The sequence below is a fragment of the Pan paniscus genome, chromosome 2 (genome assembly GCF_029289425.2).
Source record: "Pan paniscus chromosome 2, NHGRI_mPanPan1-v2.0_pri, whole genome shotgun sequence".
NCBI lineage: Eukaryota > Metazoa > Chordata > Mammalia > Primates > Hominidae > Pan > Pan paniscus.
In genome coordinates, this window is record NC_085926.1 from 40030400 (window position 1) to 40048724 (window position 18325).

The window sequence follows — 18325 nt, forward strand, 5'->3', positions numbered from 1 at the left end:
ACCTAGGAGTAGAAACTAGGGCCAGACTCTCTGCTGGACAAACACAAAGGAATCTCTGGTCAGAATGGCATGCCATTCAAAGTCTGTGGTGCTTGTTTAATGGGAAACCCCCCAGTTTGGTTGTGTGATTTTTCTGCAGTTTATTCAGTGGCTCAGGGGCCGGATGCAGAAAGTAGGCTGTAGGGCTTGCCTGGGGCAAGCATCAAGATAGGTGCTTAGTGCACTAAGTTTTAACCTTTATTACTGTATTATATGCATTTTATTTTTTTATTTTTTGGAGACAGAGTCTCGCTCTCTCACCCAGGCTGGAGTGCAGTGGCATGATCTTGGCTTATTGCAACCTCTACCTCCCGAGTTCAAGCAATTCTCATGTTTCAGCCTCCTGAGTAGCTGGGAATACAGGCTCACACCACCATGCCCAGCTAATTTTTTGTATTTTAGTAGAGACGCGGTTTCACCATGCTGCCCAGGCTGGTCTCGAACTGCTGACCTCAGGCAATCCAACCACATTGGCCTCCTAAAGTGCTATGATTACAGGCATGAGCCACCGCGCCCAGCCTGCATTTTAAAAAGTAAGTTTTTGCTAAATCCTGTTTTACTACATCTATATATTTTTATGTGTAACATTTTTATTGTCACTCAATTCAAAATATATTCAAATTTCTTTTGTGATTTCTTCTTTAACTTGTGGGTTATTTAGCAGTGTGTTTTTAAACTTTCCAAGCATGTGGAGATGTCTTGGTTATATTTATATTATTGATTTCTAACTTAATTGAATAGATATCAGAGAACTCTTCTGTATTATTTCAATCCTGTGAAATGTTTTGAGACTTGCTTTGTGGTCCAGTATACTGCTAGTTCTCGTAAACATGGTATGTTCTTTTTTAAAAAAAATGTATATTGTGCAGTTGTTGGATATAGAGACATAAATAGAGATATAGATATCCATCCATCCATAGGCAAGGTTTATTAATGATATTACATTCTCCTATATTCTTTATGATCTTTTAATCTACGTGTTGCATCATTTTTGAAAATGGTATATTAAAAATATTCATACTTTGAGTTCCAGGGCTGGGACCTGCTTTCTCATTTGGCATTTTGATAGAACGAACAAGAGAAATTAGAACTTTTTACTGAGAAAATTCTGACTGGTTACAAATTGAAGGAGAAGCTAAAATTATCCTGACTCTCACAACTACATGAGTTGGTAGGTTTTAAAAACTGAGATTGAACCTAATGTTACCAGAAGTATGAGGGTTCTGTGTTCCTGTCTTCTTGGAGGAAAGGATTCCACCAAGAGACCAATTAGTAAAGTAAGCAAAAGGTTTATTAAGGAAATAAGAGTACACTCCAAGAGAAGAGTGGGAGAGTGGGCTGGCCTGGCTGGGAGCAGCCCCAAGAGTTCTGCATTGCGGGTTTTTATTATGTCGGACTCTTCCTGCCTCTGTTTCAAGTCTCTGCCTTTGCTTATCTAGTTTCCCAATTCTGTCTTAAGTCTCCACCTTTGTCCCCACCTAGTTCCTGCCGAAGTTTGTAGGATTCTGCCTTACTCTCAGTTGATGCGCATGCTGCGGGGCTCAGTGATCAATACGAATCCTACCTAATGACGGTGTTGCTCATTACCACCATCCCTGGAAGGTTCTTTAGCAGTCAAATCTGTATTTATTGCCTCTGCGTATCTCTTAGAAATTTCCCTTTTGCCCTTCTTATTAGCATGTAGCTATATTCTGACAAGTTAATTACAGAGTAAGTGATTACTGGGCGTCTTAAGGGACGTTTCAGGACATTCCTTTCTGCATAGGTAGTTTCCCACCTCTCTGCTCATATCTAGCAGCATGTTTTGGTTGGTCTCTGAGGCGTGAGATTTTCCAGAGCTTTCGACCCCAGGGGCTCCCCCTACTGCTTATGTCTAGCTATCTGCCTACTCTAACACTAAGGACCTTTCAATTCTACTCTCTACCTGTATAGATCTGAGGTCCAAAGAAGAGCATGACAATCACTGTAGTTGATAGAAATCTGGAATTAGAACCCAATACTCTTTCCATTCTTGTACTCCTTTAGCAACTAGTAGTTTAGTCTGTAGCACATTTTGAGATTGAAATATTTCTGCTTGAATATTTAGAAACTTTTTTTTTTTTTTTTTGAGATGGAGTCTTGCTCTGTCACCCAGGTTGGAGTGCAGTGGCGCGATCTTGGCTCACTGCAAGCTCCACCTCCCGGGTTCACACCATTCTCCTGCCTCAGCCTCCCAAGTAGCTGGGACTACAGGTGCCCACCACCACACCTGGCTAATTTTTTGTGTTTTTAGTAGAGACAGGGTTTCACCGTGTTAGCCAAGATAGTTTCGATCTCCTGACCTCAAGATCTGCCCACCTTGGCCTCCCAAAGTGCTGGGATTACAGGCATGACAGAAACTCCTACCTATGCATTCTTATGTCAAAGAAAAACTCACAAAGGAATTTGCAAAATTTTTAAGAAATAGAGAAAATTTAAATGGTACATATTAAAATTAAAATATAGAGCACACCTAAATCTGTCCTCTGAGGAAATTTTATAGTATTAAATTTATGTTACTAATAGAAGAACGAAAAGTGAACTAAGCCTCTAACTTAGTAACTTCAAAAAGTAACAGTAAAATAAACCCAAGGAAAGCAGAAAAAATGAAATCATAAAAGATGAAAGCAGAAATTAATTAATTTAAGCAGAAAAGCTCAAGAGAATGAGAAGACCAGACCACAAACTGGGAGAAAATACTTACAAAACATACATCTGATAAAGGAGCTATCCAAAATATACAAAGAACTCTTAAAACTCAACCATAAGAAAACAACCTAATTTAAAAGAGCAAAGACCTTAACAAACACCTTACCAAAGAAGATACGTAGATGTCAAATAAGCATATGAAAAGATATTTCACATCATATGTTATCAGGAAAACTGCAAATTAAGACTCTTTTCCATTGCATATGATACAAATTCAAAGAGCTAGTTTCCTCAAAATTATAAAAGTTAATACAAAACAAAGATACTAAAATAGAAAAAGGACATGTGAAATAAGTAGGTTACAGGCAAGGAAATCACAAGAAAAGATATTTTATAACTGAAGTAATACAACAAAAATGAAAAATCATTTTTCATCTATAAAATTAACAAAACATTTAAGTTTAATGACATCCAGTATTGATACATGTATATGGGAAAACAGGCAATCTATCACACAATTACTGGGAATATAAGTGGTGCAAACTTTTAGAGGACAGTTTACACATACTTTCCAATTCTAAATATTCATTAAACTTGACCAACTTGCAAAAGAGTGGCAAAGATACAAATAAGTACAGTAGTACTTATTAAAGCATTGTTTCTAATGCCTAAGAAAAACTGGAAACTATATAAATGTTCATTAATCAAGGACTAGTTTTAAAAATTAAGACATCCATTCCATGAAGTACTGAAGTAGATCCACCTGTCCTGATGGGAGAAGGGCGAGAGCATGGCTTTGGAGCCAAACCTCCTGGGTGCAAATCCCAACTGTGCCATTTACTAGCTGTGTAATATTAGGCAAGTTATTCAGCCTCTCTGTGCCTCAATCCTCTTGAGTAAAATGTGTGCAGTAGTACCCATCTCAGAGGGCTATTGTTAGATTTAAATAACTTAATAGAATGCTTAGAACAGTGCCATCACGAATAATCTTTCAGTAAATATTAATTATTATACATTATTATTAAATGGCACAAATGCAGGACATAGGTCAGTGTGTAGTATGGTCTCTTCTGTAGAAGAAAGGGGGTGGAGTAAATGAGGGAATGAGGAGATAGGGAGGGTGGGGGAAAAGCATAGAAATACTTAAATGTGGAGGGGAAGAGACTTGTCATCTTTATTTTACAGTTTTGTCTGTATTCCTTGAATTGCCTAACTGTATTGTCAGGAAAGCTAATCTGTGATGACAAAGAAACCCCAAAGGCTGGGCATGCTCACGCCTGTAATCCCAGCAATCTGGGAAGCCAAGGAAGGTGGGTCACTTGAGCCCAGGAGTTCGAGACCAGCCTGGCCAACGTGGGAAAACCTCATCTCTAAAAAAATAAAATAAAATACAAAAATTAGCCAGGCATAGTGGTGCATGCCTGTAGTCCCAGATACTTGGGAGGCTGAGGTGGAAGGATCACTTGAGTCTGGGAGGTTGAGGTGCAATGAGCTGTGATTGCACTATTGCTTTCCAGTGTTGCTCTGGACACCAGAGCAAGACCCTGTCTCAAAAAATAAAAATAAGAAACTCCCAAAATGTAGTGATTTAAAGAACAGAAAAGTAATTATCTTTCTCAGGGAAGTCCAAGGAGAGTGTTCCAGGTTGGCCAGTTATGTATATGTTCCATACAATCACTCAAGGCGCCACAGCTCTGCCATCCCCTAGGGGCAATAGTTTTTACATTTGACTGCATATTAGAATCCTTGGCAGAGCTTTGGAAAAAAATCACATTGCCCAACCACAAACCATATCAATTAAATCAGAATCACTGGGCCAGGGCACAGGCACTAATATTTACTCCAGAAGATTCTTGTGCAGCCAGGTGCCTTAGGGCTTTATCATCTAATTGTTGATGCTCAGGCCATCTATGGTTTAAGCCTCTGAGAAGGGGAGGAGAGCATGGAGGAGGACCACCTTCTGTACAAAGGGCCTGGCCCAAAACAGGCACACATCATATGTGCTCCCATTCCATTGCTAAGAGCATAATCACCCTCTCATGCTTAGCTCAAAGGGGGACTGGCAGCCACATGGCTAAAATTCTGTTTCTAGAAAAAAGGGGTAGAAGGGATTTTGGTGGTCAGCTGGCAGGCTCTGCGACATAAACCACGTGAGAGTATTACCTTACCCTCCCACGCAAAAAATTACAACACCAGAGATTATGGCCTTTTTCTTTATAATTTTCTGTATTTCAGAACTCTAATGTTATTTTTTAAGTTAGAAAAAGGAAACATAGTTAACCCTTTTTCATTGCATATGACAGCTTACCACCTACTATTGTGTCCAGAATTGGTGGGTTCTCGGTCTCACTGACTTCAAGAATGAAGCCGCGGACCCTTGCGGTGAGTGTTACAGCTCTTAAGGTGGCGCGTCTGGAGTTTGTTCCTTCTGATGTTCGGATGTGTTCCGAGTTTCTTTCCTTCTGGTGGGTTCGTGGTCTCGCTGGCTTCAGGAGTGAAGCTGCAGACCTTCGCGGTGAGTGTTACAGCTCATAAAAGCAGCGTGGACTCAAAGAGTGAGCAGTAGCAAGATTTATTGCAAAGAGCGAAAGAACAAAGCTTCCACAGTGTGGAAGGGGACCCGAGCCAGTTGCCACTGCTGGCTCGGGCAGCCTGCTTTTATTCTCTTATCTGGCCCCACCCACATCCTGCTGATTGGTAGAGCCGAGTGGTCTGTTTTGACAGGGCACTGGTTGGTGCATTTACGATCCCTGAGCTAGACACAAAGGTTCTCCACATCCCCACCAGATTAGCTAGATACAGAGTGTGGACACAAAGGTTCTCCAAGGCCCCACCAGAGTAGCTAGATACAGAGTGTCGATTGGTGCAGTCACAAACCCTGAGCTAGACACAGGGTGCTGTTTGGTGTGTTTACAAACCTTGAGCTAGATACAGAGTGCCAACTGGTGTATTTACAATCCTTGAGGTAGACATAAAGGTTCTCCAAGGCCCCACCACAGTAGCTAGATCCAGAGTGTGGATTGGTGCATTCACAAACCCTGAGCTAGACACAGGGTGTTGATTGGTGTATTTACAATCCCTGAGCTAGACATAAAGGTTCTCCACGTCTCCACCAGACTCAGGAGCCCAGCTGGCTTCACCCAGTGGGTCCCACACCGGGGCTGCAGGTGGAGCTGCCTGCCAGTCCCGCGCCCTGCGCCCTGCACCCGCACTCCTCAGCCCTTGGGTGGTCGATGGGACTGGGCGCCGTGGAGCAGGGGGTGGCGCTCGCTGGGGAGGGTCGGCCGCACAGGAGCCCATGGAGGGGGTGGGAGGCTCAGGCATGGCGGGCTGCAGGTCCCGACCCCTGCCCCACGGGAAGGCAGCTAAGGCCCGGTGAGAAATCTAGCGCAGCGCCGGTGGGCTGGCACTGCTGGGGGACCCAGTACACCCTCCGCAGCCGCTGGCCCGGGTGCTAAGCCCCTCATTGCCCGGGGTCGGCAGGGCCAGCCGGCTGCTCCGAGTGCGGCCCGCCAAGCCCACGCCCACCCGGAACTCCAGCTGACCCGAAGGCGCTGTGCGCAGCCCCGGTTCGCATTGGCACCTCTCTCCCTCCACACCTCCCTGCCAGCCGGCTCTGGCCTTGGCCAGCCCAGAAAGAGGCTCCCACAGTGCAGCGGTGGGCTGAAGGGCTCCTCAAGTGCCGCCAAAGTGGGAGCCCAGGCAGAGGAGGCGCCTAGAGCGAGCGAGGGCTGTGAGGACTGCCAGCACGCTGTCACCTCTCACTATTGTATGACTTTCTCATTTCAATTAGAGGATAAAACCATGAGCCCTTTGGAATCGTGATTTTGGTACCACATTTTAAAATGCAGTTTAGAGATTTGAGTGTACCTATCCCAAACACTGCTGAATTCAAGACTCTCTTCCTCCCAAAGTTTATATATGGACGAGCCTCCTGCAGGCTCCTCAACTGCTGGTAAGAGAGACTAGTGGTCTCCTCTCCTTTCCTCACCCCCAAGCCTCCCAGATTAGCACTTGTAAAATCACTTCTTATGCTGCAGCAGGCAGGTTGTTCTGCCAAGAATTGGCTGTGCTCTGGAGAAAAGAGCCCTATTTTAAGAGATGCCACAGACTGCCCGTTCTGCTGAAGGAGACAGGGGAGTGCTGGGACTTCCACCTGTCAAAACGTGATTTGGAGTTCTTTTGGAAAGTGGAATATGCTCAGAGACCACAAAACCGACTCCCTCCAGACCCTCTTCGTTCTCCAGTTTCACTTCATTTCCACATCATTTGGAGCTCCTTAATCCTGGAGGTGAGCCCAAGTAACGTGATGGATGTTAGAAGGGGAAAGGACTAGATTTCCTAATTTAGCAGTGAAAACCCCAGAAAGAGGAAAGAGAAGCTAGAAAAATATGCTCCCTTGTTGTCAGTAGAGATGAAGGGATTTTAAATGTGGTACTTCGAAGTTGACTGTTCGAAGATTACACGATTTACCATTTAAGCCTTCTTAGACACTTGAGAGTAAAAGGGAGCACCCTTCATTACACTGGACTGATAGCCATACCAAGGCTATCCTGGGCAACTGGGCTATGTGGTATCTTAATAGTTAGGTGGCCCCTTTCACTAACAGACAAGCCATCTTTGGTCTATATTTCTAACTTTTTAGTGTCTAGTGGGCCTGTGACCTACACAGTTGTTACGCTGAATTAGGGAAGTGCAGCCTCATCAGGGACAGTTGCCATTAAATCCACTGGACTAAAGAGTCCTCTTGGCAGCTCACACCTCTGTCAGAGACAGCCCAGACCTTAACCTTAAAGTAGGTACATTTAGCTTTCAGAGCACACGAGTGCTAAAACAATCAGGACTTTTCCTGGTTGTACACAAGAAAGCAATGAATGCCGAAGTTCCATGCATTCCCTAGGTGCATTCTTTTTGTGGGATTCTTGAACATTCCATTCCAAGAGCCTTTGCAAAAACCAACACAGGATCTGAAAATGCATGTATGCTGGCTAAACTGTGGTATAAACTCATACCAGTTAGCCAAGTTCAGAAGGCTGGAGCCAAGGGAGCTGGAAGTATAGCATTGTTCACAGCATTGCATGAGAGAAGATATTTCCATTGCAATACAAAATAACTTTGACTATCTATGAAGCATATGTGATTCCTTTTAAAAAATTAATTCTAATTATATACAGATTTTTCAAGGTTTTCTAAGGAACTAATTTTACCATATTAAAACAATTGTATTTCTTCCTTCCTTATACATTTCTTTTCTTTCTCTTGTTTTATTGCCCTGGCTAAAATCTCCAGTGAAAGCTGAATAACATGTTAGTCATCACTAACAACCTTGGAAAGGTCCTGATATTAAGGGAAATACTGTTACAATTTCACTAGTGTATGTGAGATTGGCTGTAGGGAGTTTTAAAAGCTCCTTTCCAGAATCAAGAAGTTCTTTTTTATTTCCACATTGCCAAGAGATTTTAACATGAGTGGATAGTTTTCCTTCTCCCTTAACTTGGTGAATTATATTAATTAGTTTTCTAAAAATTAAACTAACTTGCATTCCTGGCACAAACCCAGCTTGGTTGTGTATTGTGTTTTTATACTCTGCTTATATTTATTAATATTTTTGTACCTATGTTCACAGGTGAGATTGACCTATAATTTTCAAATCTGTTTCTCTTCTTGGTCAGGTTTTAGTTTTTGGTATTAATGTTACACTATCCCTATAAATTGAGTAAGGCGCTATGCCTTCTTTTCCTGTTTTCTAAAAAAAGAAGAAAAGTGTATATAAAATTAGACTAGTTGTTCCTTAATTTATAATATTTTATTTTGAATTGGTTTCTAGTAAGGAACAGGTTCTAGGAATTTGTTTATCTAACTTTCCAATTAATTTGCAAACTTATTTATAATATCATCTTATTCTCTAAGTGTGTATGCATCTGTCTGCATCTCTAGTATCATGCCTGTTAGTATTTATACCTTCTTTTTTTCTTTTTTAAGATGAGAGTTATCTTTTTCTCTTTTCAAAAAACCAATTTCTGACTTGCTAGATTCTCTCTACTGAATAATTGTTTTCTATCCAAACTTCTTTTTTTTTTTTTTTGCTTCCATCTGCTTTCTTTGGGCTTTTTCTACTCTTCTTTGTCTAATTTCTGATGATGGATACCTAGCTTATTTATTTTCAGTCTTTCTTCTTTTCTCACTAAATTCTTCTTTATATATCATAGTAACTAGATGTAGTCTTTTTATCATTCAATTCTTTTCTAGTTTGATTTTTTCTTTGACCTATGTGTTATCTAAAAACACATTTTTAAATTAACAAAATATGAGGTTTTTCTAATTGTCTTTTTGCTATTGATTTCAAACTGTATTGCATTGTCCTCCGAGACTGTGGCCTGTATGATACCACTTCTCTGAAACGTATTTAGACTTACCTGCCCATGTTATGGTCAACTTTCCTAAGTATTTCACAGATGCTTGAGGAGAATATATATTCATGAATTTTTGAGTACAGTGTCTTATGTATGATCTTTAGATCAAGCTTGATATTGTGCTGCTCAAATCTTCTATATTCTTGCTCAATTTTTGACTGCTTGTTATATCAATTACTAAAAAAGGCATTTCAAAATCTACCCTAACAATAATTTGTCTCTTTCCTTTTGCAACTGTCTGTTTATGCTTTATGCATTTTGAGGTCAAGTTATTAGGTACATACAAGTTCAGAATTGCTATATATTTCTTTTTCACTTTGGCTCTCTGCACTGCATTTTGGATAATTTGTTTACATCTGTCCTTCGTTTTACTAATTCTGTCAAGTTGTGTTTAATCTGCTATATAGCCTATCCTATGTGGTTTTTGCCATTACTTTTAATGACAACCTAACAATGTGATGTTATGACATATGTATACAATGTAAAATAATTAAATGAAACTAATTAATATATTCATTACCTCACATACCACTTTTTGTGATGAGAACATTTGGAATTTATTCTCTTAGCAATTTTGAAATACAACGTATATTATTAGCTATAGTCAACATGTTGTGTAGTAGATCTCAAAAATGTATTCCCTCTGTCTAACTGAAACTATGTACCCTTTGACCAACATCTCCCCATGCCCCCATCCCAGCCTCTGCTAACCACCATTCTACTGTCTGCTATTATGAGTTCTACTGTTTTATATTCCACGTATGAGCAAGATCATGTACTATTTGTCTTTCTGTGCTGACTTCTTTCCCTTAGCATGATGTCCTCCAGGGTCATCCATGTTGTTGCAAATGACAGAATTCCCTTCTTTTTTAAGGCTGAATAGCATTCATTATGTGTATATACCACATTTTCTTTATCTACTAAATCGCCATTATCAAAAAGACAAAAGATAACAAGTGTTGTCAAGGATGTGGAGGAAAGAGAACCCTTGTACACTGTTGGTGAGAATGTAATTTAGTATAGCCATTATGTAAAATTATATGGAGCTTTCTCAAAAAAACTAAAAATAGAACTACCATGTGATCAGCAATTCCACTTCTGGATCTATGTCCAAGGAATTTGAAATCAGTGTATCAAAGAGATAAATGCACTCTCATGTTCATCACAGCATTACTCACAAGAGCCAAGATATGGAATCAGCCTGGCATTTATGAACCTCACCATTGCAGGAGCTGATGGCTGAAATCAGTGCTCCCTGCCAGTCTGAGAAGTCTACATTCAATTGATCACATTCAAAATTTCACACACCTGTCTTTTTCATGTAAAGTTTTTCATTAATGGCTTAATTTATATTTAATTACCCAAAATAATGAACTCCAAGATTATTTATTTTCTGGGCCAGAAATCAACAAATCATCTCTCTAGCATTTAGTGTTCTGTGTGCTTTTCCTGTGATCATTAGGCATAGAACTCAGGAACTTTATAATTCTCATTAGGGCCTAGTTACCAGATTATTTAAAGCATAAATCTTATTGCTAATTACAATGGCTGAGCAAAAACAAAAACAGAAACTAACTTTTTCACCGTCCTGATATGGCTCCTTTAAATGGGCCTCCTAATCATGAAGGAAATGGCATGTGTAATGGATGCATTTTTCATCTCGATGCTCATGAAGGCAACTGCATTTCTTTTGCAGATAAATTTCAGGAAATGGTCCCATAACTCCTTCTGTAATAAGACACTTAATAAGATAAAATCAGATGAAAATCAAGGCTTCTACCCATAAAATAGTCCAGAATAATATTGGATCATTCGAGTGGGGAGCCAAATTTAAAGAAGCTGAGCATTATCTTACATTTAACGGACATTTGAGTTTAGCCAAGATTAGAAAACAAAATCTCTTGCTAGCTCATGAGGGAGCTCACAGGAATTTAGTCATTCATTCAACACCTATTTAATGAGTGGCTGCTGTGCACTGTATTCCAGAATTAGGGAGTCAGATATGAACAAAACAGGCATAATTCTATGTCTGTGGGGCTCATGGCCTAGAGAAGGAACAAACAGATTATTGTGTGATTCCAGTCAGGGAATGCTGAAAGTCTAATGCTGTGAGTGGGTCTTCATTCAGACAGTAGGGATGACAGATGTGGCATTATAGTTCCTCTTGAAGGATTGGGGAGCTGGTTAGACAAAGGTAGATTTGTCAGTGTTGGAGGCCAGAAGGGAAGAAGCACAGTCCTGGAGGGCCCAATGTGGCTAAGATTGCTTTCTTCCTTATTCTTCCTTCTTCCTTTTTCCCATCTCTTCATCTTAATTTCCATCTTCAGTAATAGTAAAGCATAGTATAGGTGGTAAGGGGCAAAGGGAAGAAGAATACTGAATTATCAGAGAAGAGTCTCTGCCTTTTGGACTCCCTAGATACCAGACCTGGTACACAACATAGAAAACCAAATACATCCAGATCTATGCCAAGACAAATAATAATTAAACTTCTAAAAACTAAAGAAAAAAATTGAAAGCACATAGAAACAATGCATTACTTACAGGGAAAGATCAATGAGGGTGACAGCAGAGTTCTCCATCTCAAACCATGGAGGCCAGAAGGAAGTGGCACAATATTTTTAAAGTGCTGAAAGAAAAGCATGGTCAACTGTGAATTCCTTATCTGGGGAAAGATTCCTTCAGGAAGGAAAGGAAAATCAAGACATTCTTGGCCGGGCGCGGTGGCTCACGCCTGTAATCCCAACACTTTGTGAGGCCAAGGCGGGCGGATCATGAGGTCAGGAAATCAAGACCATCCTGGCTAACACAGTGAAACCCCGTCTCTACGAAAAATACAAAAAATTAGCCGGGTGTGGTGGCAGGCATCTGTAGTCCCAGCTACTCAGGAGGCTGAGGCAGGAGAATGGCGTGAACCCGGGAGGTGGAACTTGCAGGGAGCCGAGATCGTGCCACTGCACTCCAACCTGGGCGACAGATTGAGACTCCATCTCAAAAAAAAAAAAAAAAAAAAAAAAAAGACATTCTCAGAAGAAGGAAAACTAAAAGTTTGTCATTAGCATAAATATTTTATATATATATAATATATGTAAAATGTATAAATATATATAAAATATATAATATATATGTATTATATATCTATATAATACATATGTATTATATATCTATATAATACATATGTATTATATATCTATATATAATATATGTATTGTATTATATATCTATATAATATATATATTATATATCTATATATGTATTATATATCTATATATAATATATGTATTATATATCTATATATAATATATATCTATGTATTATATATCTATATATAATATATATCTATTATGTATCTATATATAATATATATTATATATATTATATATCTATTATATATCTATATATAATATATGTCTATGTATTATATATCTATTATATATCTATATATAATATATGTCTATGTATTATATATCTATATATAATATATGTCTATGTATTATATATCTATATATAATATATGTCTATGTATTATATATCTATATATTATATATGTCTATGTATTATATATCTATATATAATATATGTCTATGTATTATATATCTATATATAATATATGTCTATGTATTATATATCTATATATAATATATGTCTATGTATTATATATCTATATATTATATATGTCTATGTATTATATATCTATATATGTCTATGTATTATATATCTATATATAATATATGTCTATGTATTATATATCTATATATAATATATGTCTATGTATTATATATCTATATATAATATATGTCTATATTATATATCTATATATAATATATGTCTATGTATTATATATCTATATATGTCTATTATATATCTATATATGTTTATGTATTATATATCTATATATGTCTATGTATTATCTATATATGTCTATGTATTATATATCTATATATATGTCTATGTATTATATATCTATATACAATATATGTCTATGTATTATATATCTATATACAATATATGTCTATGTATTATGTATCTATATATAATATATGTCTATGTATTATATATCTATATATATGTCTATGTATTATATATCTATATATAATATATGTCTATGTATTATATATCTATATATAATATATGTCTATGAATTACATATAATTCACACACACACACATACATATATTTCATTTTCTTTTTTCGAGATGGAGACTCACTCTGTCACCCAGGCTGGAGTGCAGTGGCTCGATCTTGGCCCCCTGCAACCTCCATCTCCCCGGTCAAGTGATTCTCCTGCCTCAGCCTCCCAAGTAGCTGGGATTACAGGCACCCACCACCGTGCCCAGCTAATTTTTGTATTTTTAGTAGAGACGGGGTTTCATCATGTTAGCAAGGCTGATCTTGAACTCCTGACCTCAGGTGATCCGCCTGCCTCAGCCTCCCAAAGTGCTGGGATTACAGGCATGAACCACTACACCCAGCCAGCAGATATATTTTTAAAGAGTGGCTAAAGAACTTCCTCAAGGAGGAAATGGTAAAAGAAGGAATCCTGGAGCAGAGCAGCCCCAGCAAGGGAGTACTTAAGAATTAGTGGGTAAGGAAAGAATCGAAAAAGCTTATAGTGTCCTCAAGAAGGAAGAAGAAAGGAAGGAAGGAAGCAGCAGCAATGGAAAGAGTAAAAATATGGGTACATAAAATAGACTATCTCTCTCCTCATGAGTTTTATAAATCATATTTGGTAACCGAAACAAAAATTATAACCCCATCTGACATTCAAGACAATCATATGGAAAAGTGGGAAAGGCAAAGGAACCTAAATGAAAATAAGATTTTCATACTTCACTCAAAGTGGAAAAATGTACACACAGTACTGTGATAAGGGACAGATATGTGTTATAATACCAAGAGCAACCGCTACAGAAAGTATATAAAGAAATACAGTAAAAAAAAAAACCCTGTGAATAAATTAGGATGGGATCCCAAAAAATGTTTAAGCCACAGGAAGGCAAGGAAAAGAGAAACAAAGGAATGAGAACTAGAAGAAACAGTAGCAGAAGAAACTGCTAAAGAATTTTCAAAATCTAGGAAAATTCTTACAAACTTTTGGAAAGTTCTGCATCTTCCCAGCAGAGCCCCAGTCCGGACTCCATGACAATAACTTCTCATGGTCTGAAAGGTCCTCTCAAACCAGGGTGTTCCAAAACTACCCAGAAGGAATGGATGTGATTCTGTAAGTGACCTCAGTTATTCTTGGCAGCCACCTGAAAACATACTTAATGAACTTGCTTTTCCCTCTGTAGAGGCTTCCTTTGGAGGGATGGGAAGACTGTGATAGAGGGGTTTTCGCACTTTGGGCAGGCTCCTCCAACACAGGAGGGGCCGTAACTCAGCCTAGGAGTCCAGGTGAGAGCCACCAGGGCAGACCTTGCTGCTCTTCGCCAGGTGCCAGGACATGCAGTGTGAGCTGGCTTTCCTGGCTGCTTAGACACCTGCCTCCTGCCTCACACTCAGGACCTCTGGTGTTGCAGAAAGAATACCAACCCTATCAGCAGGCATTCCAGGCTTAAATCCTAGCTCAGCCCCTTACTAACTTTCTGCCCTCCAGTTCCACTATGCATCAGAGATAATGCTGGTTCAGGGAGATGCTGGGAGGAATAAACAAGGTAACCCAGTACCTACTTCAGGGAACCTCTAATGAATGGTGGGTGCTCCCAATTTCCAGAACTGGGTTCAGAGAAGAGGTTTTGACAGCCATGGCCCCCTACATTCCAGCAGGTAGTACATAGCAGCAAGCGGTTCTCGGGGTGGGCACTGAGGCTGCTTGGCATTCAGAGCTCTGGGGTAGGAACAAGGGAAGCCAGCGCCATGCCCTATGACCAGGACAATGCTGGGGGTGATTGGGGAATTCATAATATGCCAGAAGGCATTATCAGTTAACTCCTCTCATGCCACTGCTACATGGATGAACATATTACCACAGCAACTGTTGCTGGACATGCACAAAGATATGATTGTCCCCTTGGAGAGAGGTCCCAAGAAGAAGTGGGGCAAGCAACCCAGTGTGGCTATCATGAGGAAGTAGTGTGGCTGAGTTAGTGTGGATTCTGACACCAGCCCCATCTGCCCTTGGACAAAGCTCCAAAACCACACTTTCTCCTCAGTCAGATGAGTGTAACAGTCCCAGCCTCATAGTGCCGTGGATGAAATTCAGTGAGAGGCACATGCAAGGGGCTCAGCCCTGCCCCTGGACAGGAGTAAGCACTGATACATGTTACCTATTATTATTGTTGTTGTAGTTATTGTTATCACTGGGAAGTGAGATGGGTAAGTAGATCAACAGAACAAAGAATACAAACTGAAATGTCTGCTTCAAGAAGGGAGTGTGTTATGAGAGACCAGGCTTTAGTTCTATTACAGAGGGCATTTATCTAGTGTGAATGTAATAGGTTAAGAAGCCAAAGCAAGAGGGCTAGTCTGTGATCAGTGGCATGGTAGCCAATGTTTAACTAGTTCTCCAGGGGAAAAGAAAGCTTTGATTTGTAGTGTTTGCCAGTTTCCACTATGTAAATACTACTACCTTGTACATTGTTAAGCTACCAACATGTCATCACTGAATGCAGAGTTGGGAAAAAATGCACACAGAGAGCTCTCTGGATCCAGAACGAGTCTGCTTCAGCATACCAGTGACTGGGTGGAGCGGGGTGGAGCAGGGTGTTTCCAAGAAACAACAGGAAGATTCAGATTGGAGACTGCACTAGGGATTATCACTTTTTCTGTGACCAGCTGGCAGGTAGGGCTGCCACTGCTGGGGCACAAAGATGCCTGTGCCTCACTACACCATTGTCTTGTGTTTGTAAGTGGGGACAGACAGGAGACCCTATGCTATAAAAAGGAGAGGGAGCAAGACCCAGTCACCAGGAAGGAGGCTGGCAGAAGCTCCAGGCTCTGTGCAGAAAAAGGTGGGCAACCATGAAGAACAAGACCCAGGCCAAGGGCTGGTTGACTGGGAGCCAATAAGCAGTGATGCTGTGGGAAGACAGCAGGGGTCCCCAAGGCTTTTGGCACCTGCTTTGATTGGCAGCAAGTAGGGGTAGGAGGGGAGGGGGGACAGATGTTGGAACTCATCAGTCTTTACTAGTCTCCAAACCTCAGAATTTTTTTCTCAGTTGTTCAGATGGTTGTGGTTCTTGGGAACCTGCACTCCTTATTTTAGTCAGAACTGGCTCAGAACCTAGAGCAGGACTGGAGCTAAGAACATAAGCTGAAGGATCAGTCAATACAACTATGAGGGACAGAGTTGTGGATCTCTCCATTACTGGAAAACCAGGAATTGTTACCCTAATATACCCTGAATGTTAATCAGCTTTTATTCATTCATCCAGCTGATATTGGCCCAGTGCCTGCTCTGTGCCAGGTACCATGCTTGAGTTAAAGACACAGACCTGAATAGATGAGGCTCCTGCCCTTCAGGACCTCAGAGTCTAGTATGGGAGACAGAAAACCATCAGCCCCAACCCTACAGAGCTAGTGCTGGTGCTGGGAGGTCACCCAGCAGGCAGTGCAGAGGCCCTTAGGTATGTGGGCCAGGAAACCAGAGCCCATCTCTGTGGCTGGAGCCTGTGGCTGGGAAGAAGTGCAGGGCCCAGCCCCCAAAGGGCTTTCTCAGCCCTGGTAGGGAGTAGGATTATCTTGAGAACAGAGGACAGCCATTAGGTATTTTTGGCAGAGGCTGGCATGCTCAGATTCATGTTTTTAAGACAATGGCTCTGGCTGCTGGCTGGAGGCAGGAAGTCAGGAAGGAGGCCACTGTAGTGATCCATGGCAGGGGATGAGGACTTGGCCTTGGTGGTAACCAGAGGAATGGTAAGACACAGATAGAGAGAGATCTAGGCATGCAGAGGGTGTGGGGGAGGGAGGAGTCAGCAGTGATTGCAGCTTGGGCACCTGCGTAGATGCTGGTGTCATTCCCAGGGAGGCGGCCCCAGAAAGTAGCAGCTTACAGGGCGGATGATGCATGGATGTGAGGGCCTGGGATCCCTCTGGTGTACAGCACATCTAGGACTCCAGTTTTACTGCTATATGACTACTCTTCTGTGGTGACAGGAGACAGTAGGTGACAGGAGAAAGGGTTGGATGGGGAAAGTAGGCATCTGACTGCCAACTTAATCCAAAACTGGACTCTTAGTTATTAAGAAGTATTCAGTCTTTCCTTACTAAGCACTTAAGTTTAAGAAGCATTTATGCTTGCATTGTGTTATTTTAAACTTTCAACTATCCATGAGGTGTGTGGAGCCATTATTTCAATTTTGTACCTGAAGAAATTGATGCTTACAGAGGCTGTTAGAACATCATCCTTTTTCATTTACAACCCTTGAAGCCATCTTTAAGCTTGGTGGCTTTCCATGCAGGTTCTTCCAGGCATGAGACTGGAGAGTAGTAACATAGCAGTGGAACTGGAGTCCTAGATAGGCTGTGCCTAAATGCTAGAAGTCTTTATTGGATTTGACTGAGACTTAAAAAAATTAACTCAAGTAAGAGCCAAAAACAAACAAAGGCAAAAAGGAGACATGAGACTTTATAGAATGGTTTTCTGAGGTTTACGGAAATATTATCATAAAGCTTTTATATGTTTGTTCCAAGGGAATGGCCTCTCTCTGTTGGATATTGCTGTCTTATTATATTTTAATGGCCTTGGCAATGGATTGTTCATGCAGAATTGCATTTGCTTCCTTAAAAACCATTTTCTATAGATTTCTATTTTCTTCTCCAAAATTACATAGAGGGTCTTTAGGCCAAGGTAAATGTGGATAATGCAAAAGCCTGTGAGTCTGTTTCAGTGGGAAAAGGTCAAGCAAAGTCACACCCTACACTGCATATACCTCTACTAATAATATAAAAGTGCTTCTCTCAATCCTTTTATTTATGACCTTGGGAAAGTCTCTCTTATGAGTTATTGTATCTAGTGTGGTGTTACTGGATGCTGAAAAACACTTCATGAATACTTCTTGCATTCAAAATTTCATCAAGAATAATCAACATGTTCAGTTTTATTTCTGTTCATTTTTTCTTGCATGGTGAGCTTTGAGACCTTGTACAAAATCCCTGATCTTTCTGGGCCTCATCTGTGAAGATGATGATGATCACGGAGCCCTGTGACACATTCCTCAGAGATCCAGGTGCTGGCTGGTGAGGAGCTGGACAGGTGCTCTGTGCTG

At 40.4% G+C, this 18325-nt stretch overlaps 1 protein-coding gene across 4 annotated transcripts in view; it reads left to right on the top strand.

Annotated features, from left to right (window-relative positions):
• MYRIP (myosin VIIA and Rab interacting protein) overlaps window positions 1–18325 on the top strand; it is a 448068-nt gene that overhangs the window by 259047 nt on the left and 170696 nt on the right. The window contains exon 1 of one of the 4 annotated variants that reach the window (XM_055109698.2): window positions 6978–6997. The exons of the other annotated variants lie outside the window; for them this stretch is intronic. The gene's annotated coding sequence lies outside the window, so the exon portion shown is untranslated. Of the gene's footprint in view, window positions 1–6977; window positions 6998–18325 lie in introns of those variants that run through there. 4 annotated transcript variants of the gene reach the window in all.